Consider the following 6,011-nt stretch of genomic DNA (forward strand, 5'->3'; position numbering starts at 1 on the left):
GTTGGGTCACCTCTCTTTGGAATGGGCACAAATACGGATCTCTTCCAATCAGTTGGTCAGATAAGTTGTCTTCCAAATTTCTTGGCAGAAATGAGTTGGTGCCTCCTGTGCCGCCTCACTTTCTGGAAGGATTTCCATTTTTATTCCATCAATTCCTGGTGCCTTGTTCTTTGCTAATTCCTTCAGTGCACCTTGGATTTCCTCCTTCAGTATCATTGGCTCTTGATCATGTTACCTCTTGAAACAGTTGAACATTTAACCATTTCCTTTTGGTACTCATGTATGTAGTAGCTCAAAAAAGAGAATAAATCTTTATAACAAGGATCACTCCCACCCCCTCGGCACACAGAGTTGACAGGGATGGGCAACTTAGACAATGGCTACCCAAAATGGGGGTGAGGGGGTGGGCTATAAAGGCAAGAAGTGACTGGCTTACAAGCTTTCAATAGGGAGCCTAGTTCCAGACAGGGTGGGGAAGGTAGAATCACCAATAAGTGATTTACAATCTCTTGTGACCGGGCTGGTGAGAAGAAATCGGAATAAGACTCTCTTGGTGCAATAGTGAATGAGTGTCATCAAGACTGACTGTGAGGGTAGGAAATATAGAGGTAGATGTTTTTTGACAAAAGGAGGGGCGTGATTGATTTTGTAGCCCAGGAGCAGAGGTCCCTGGGACCATCAAGTGAGAAGAATGGAGAGCGGGACCCTACCCAGAGGGGCAGTGACGCCAGGGATGGAGACAGAGACAATGATGTGGACCGATGGAGCGGCTGGGGACACTGGAGTCAGGGAGGAAGAAGGGCTGTGTGCTGTACCCTATGGTTATTTGATAATGCATGGAGTGGGTGGTAATCATTGCAATGAAATGAAATATGATAGGGTGAGAGTAAAGCTGATGTTCTCCCATGTAAACCTCACTATAAAAATTTGAAAAGGAAAAAAAAACAATAAATGAGGCACTGATTGGTAGTTTTTGACAAATTCTGTCTAGAAAATACCACTGCCTGGCCAATTTCAGGCTACCAGTGTTAAGTTACACCATGAGACACAGGTTGGGAAGAGATGCACAATAGTGTAGACATACGGCATAGCATATGCTTGTGTAGGATGTTCACAATGCAGATACATTAGTCATAAACTCAAGAACATATAAAATCATAAGGAAGTGATGAATTTTTAGTATTTATTACCTTTGTTTTAATATAATTTATTGTAAGTATATATGATTTAATATCTAATAAAGACTGTTTAATACTCAGCTTGCTAACTTTTTGAAAATTTAACACTTGGTTCTTGTGAGCCACTGTGAACAGGTCAGCATACCACTGTAAATTTTTTACTTATTTCTATTCTAACACCTTCATTGTTGTTGTTGTTGTTAAGTGCTATTGAGTCATTTTCACCTCAAAGTGACTCTGTGTAGTATTTCCCAAGAGCAGCTGGTGAGGTTGAACCACCAACCATGTGGTTCAAACTGACCTTGCAGTCCAGTGCTTTCTCCTACACCACCACAGCAGGACTCCATCTCCTTTGTAGAGGCCAGGTTTTTTTGTTTATCTTATTTATTGTTATACCTGGGTAGAGTCAAATACATGTTTAATTAACTTTAATGATAATATTTGAGGTTTTCATATGTAATTTTAAATTCATGTAAACAAAGGCCTATCTATACTAGATGCCATTTTAAACATTAACCTTGTGTTCAAATTAAAACCTTGCTCTTTTAAAAAATAAAAATTCTGATCATAAAAATAGTTTAAGTATCTCATTTATCTGAATGATTACATCTGGATTATAAATAAACCACGCTGTTCTAAAAAGGATAGAAAAATTTTGGAGTTTACCTTGCTGAGTTGGTGTTTGTTAGGTGTTATCAAGTCGCTCTGTGCACAACAAAATGAAACTCCGCCCTGACCTGCGCTGGTCTCATAGTCCTCGTAGTGCTGGAGCTCATAGTTACAGCCACTGTGCCAATCCATTTTATTGGGGGTCTTCCTTTTTTGCTGACCCTACACTTTACCAAGCATAATGTCCCATCCCAGGACCTGGTCCCTCCTGATAATATGCCTGATGTATGAGAGATGAAGTCTCGCCCCAGCCTGTCTTCTAAAGAGCATGGTGGCTGCGTTTCTTCCAGCACAGATTTGTTTTTCTTCTGGCAGTCCATGGTGCTTTTAATATTCTCCAACACTGTAACTCAAATGCATCGGTTCTTTTATGGCCTTCCTTATTCACTGTCCAACTTTTTCATGCATATGAGACAATTGAAAATCAGGTGCACCTTAGCCCTCAAAATGACATCTTAGCTTATAAAGAGATCTTTTGCTAACAGATTTGCCTAATGAAATATGTCATTCAGTATCTTTTGACTGCTTCTTCCATGAGTGTTGATTGTGGATCCAAGCAAAATGAAGTCTTTAACAACTTCTGTCTTTTTCCCATTTGTCATGATGTTTCTTATTGGTCCAGTTGTGAGGATTTTTGTTTTCTTTATTGAGGTGCAATTCATACTGAGGGCTGTGGTCTTTGATCTTCATCGGTATATTTTTTTTAAGTCTTCTTTGCTTTCAGCAAGCAAGGTTGTATCATCTACCTGTCACAGATTGTTAATGAGTCTTCCTCCAATCCTGATGCCTTGTTCTTCTACATATAATTATTTCCTCAGCATACAGACTGAATAGGTATGGTGAAAGAACTCAGCCCTGGGGCACAGCTTTTCCTGATTTTAAACCATTCAGTATCCCCGTGTTCTGCTTGGTCTATATACTGGTTCCTTATGAGTACAATTAAGTGTTCTGGAATACTGATTCTTCGCAATGTTATCTGTATGTATCATGATCCACACAGTCGAAATCTTTTGCATATTCAGTAAAGCACAGGTAAACATCTTTCTAGTATTCTCTATTTTCAGCCAAGATCCCTCTGATGTCAGTAATGACATCCCTAGTTTCCTATCCAATTTTGTATCTTTCTTCAGTTTCTGGCAGTCCCCTGTTGATGTACTGTTACAACTAGTTTTGAATTATCTTCAGTAAAATTTTACTTTCATGTAATATTAATGATACTATTTGATGATTTCCACATTTCACTGGATCACCACCTCTCATTGGAATAGGCAAAAATATGGATATCTTCCAATCTGTTGGCCACGTAACTGTCTTCCTAATTTTTTGGCATAGATGAGTAAGCGCCTCCAGTGGTGCATTCATTTGTGGAAAGATTTTAATTTGGATTCTATCAGTTCCTTGAGCCTTGTCTTTTGCCAGTACCTTCAGAGGAGCTTGGACTTCTGCCCTCAGTACCATCAGTTCTTAATCATATGCCAGCTCTTGAAGTGGCTGAACATTGACCATTTCTTTTTGTTTACACAGTGACTCTGTGAACACCTTCCATCTTCTTTTGATGCTTTCTGCCATCATTTAGTATTTTGCCCATAGAATCATTCAATATTGCAAGTTGAGGCTTGAGGTTTTTTCTTAAGTTCTTTCAGCTTGAGAAATGCTGAGTGTGTTCTTTCCTTTTGGTTTTGTAACTCTATGTCTTTGCCTATTTCATTGTAATATTTGACTTTGCCTTCTCAAGCTTCCCTTTTAAATTTCTCTGTTCGAATCTACCTTCCTAGAGAAAATAGCAAATGAGTGGTTTTGCTTCTCTTATCTTCTTTTCTTATACAGATACCATGTAATTCAAGTTTTATAAAAATAAATAAACTATAGCTACATAAAAACAAACAAAAATACTCTTAAGTGCCTATGGAGGTTATTTCTGGTTAATGGCTTTACATAGAATTTTTATTTCATTCTTTGGACTTTTTTCTTTTTAAAAAAATCAACTTTTTCATATTCTTTACTGATTGATAATAGGTCAGTAGGTGAGTGGGAAAATGTGAGATTCTCAAGAGTCAGAAGAAACAGAGATGAAGAAGATAAAACAGAAGAATAGAGCATTGAGGATCCCAGGGAGGACAGAAACGGATAAAGGAGAACAGGAATCACTATGTCAACTTTTGCAGAGCATGAGAACTGTGGATTATTTTTTTTTATTTGGCAGTTATGTTGTATCCAGTGATCTTTGAAAATTCTGGTAAAATGGAGATTTTTTTTCTTTAGTTTGTTGGATAAAATTAATCTAGTCATTATTAGTTTTTATACTTGTAAAAATTGACTCCTTAATTATGTTGAATCAGGATTATTCCTGAGATGTCATTTTCCTTATTTAGGAGTAAAGTTCAAATGTTGATAACCAGTAGTAAATGTCAGTACATTTTGTCAATTTCCTTTCTTGTTATCAGTTTTTCCTTTGTAAACAAGATAATGGGGCTTCAACAGGTTCCTGAAAACATGGAATTAAAAGTTAATACAATTTGCCCACAAACTTTTTAAAGCCCTCTGGTGTGTGGATTACTTGAAAAGAGAATGTTTGGTCTCTTTCTTGATGTGTTCATTACTATCTTACTTAACTGGATTATTTTACAGGTCATTGTTGGTTACTCATTAAGAAGTAGTAAGCAAGGTGATAGAATTATGTATTTTCATTTTGCCAAATTATTTTTTTAATTATTGAGGTTATATCATTTTTAAACTTTTTCAACTTGTGAGACCCTTTTCTTAAACTTCTAAATGGAACCCCAATATATTATAAGGCAGATGAGGTGGGACTCGTCTGTCTGAAGCTGGGACAGAGACCTGAAGCTGCTCCTGAGAGTCATGGCTAGCCTTCTAAAGTCCTTTTTTCTTACTCCCAAACAACCAGTATCCCTGGGGTTTCTCCATGGAATTCCTAGGTTTCTTCAAACATAAGTTCACTGCAGAAAAATCAGTGACAAATTGGTTCACATTTTCAGTCTGTTCTGTTACTGGGAACAGAATAGTACAATAAATAAACTTACTGCTACTAAAGATATTTAAGCAGAAATTGTACATCCCCTTTGAGAGCAGCTGTCACAGTGGTTCTTTTGTTGAACTTCTGTTAACATCTGTGGCCTCTTCTGACACTGGTCTTGCAGTCTAGACTTGTTCTGACTAGTAAATAGCCTCCACTGTGATGGAGGTCTAGTTCATCTTTAGTTGTTTTGTTTTGTTTTTTCAAATTTCTAGTGTACCCTGTGTGACGAGCACCGTGTTAGTTCCAAGAGATACTACTAAGTAAGACACAGTCTACCATTAAGGGAATAGACAATTGCAGAAGGTTTGATTAGTATAATGATAGAAGCAAGCAGAAGATGTTAATGGGAATCACATAAGATGGAATGACTTAACCTAGGGGGCTTGTCAGAAAAAAATGCTCTTGAGTTAAGTCTTTAAAAATGAGTACATGCTAACCAGAAGCTGATGGGAAGAGGTTTTTTCGCCTCCTAAGCAGAAGATGCATACAGAAGCTCTGAAAGAGAGCACATTTTATTTGGAGAACTATTCAATAGTTTTTTATTGCTGGAGCTTAGATACCAGATGAAAAATGACTGTGTTTGCAGTGCAAAGGCATTTGGACTTTATCTTGAAGGAGATGTGAAGCCATTGAAGGTTTCACATCATAAGATCTGTGTTTTAGAAAGTTCACTCCGGCAGTAATTAGAACAAACTGGAAAGGAGACCAAGTAGTAGGCTTTAGCAGCAATTTAAGCAAAAATATCTTAGAGATTGCTGTGGTAGGGTCGGGAAATGAATTTTAAAAATACTAAGAAGATAAAATCAGTAGAGTTATTCACCAGAAGGAAGTGAATTTGAGGATGACTTTCAGGTATCAAGTAAGAGGAAGACACTGGCAAATAAGAAATCCAGTAGGATTTTTTGTCCTAAGGTATTTAGGGTACCAATTTAACAAGGATATTATGTTAGTTCACCGTTGGTGGCTTTCTTTTTGCTGTGATGCTGGAAACTGCGCCACTGGTATTTTAAAAACCAGCAGGGTAATTCCAGCTGAACTTCCAGACTAGGACAGACTAGGTAGAAGTAGCACGATTAGACCCAGAAAACCTTATGAATAGCAGTGGTTGCTGTGAATCAGAAACAACT

Source organism: Chrysochloris asiatica, unplaced genomic scaffold (genome assembly GCF_000296735.1).
Source record: "Chrysochloris asiatica unplaced genomic scaffold, ChrAsi1.0 scaffold00079, whole genome shotgun sequence".
Classification (NCBI taxonomy): domain Eukaryota; kingdom Metazoa; phylum Chordata; class Mammalia; order Afrosoricida; family Chrysochloridae; genus Chrysochloris; species Chrysochloris asiatica.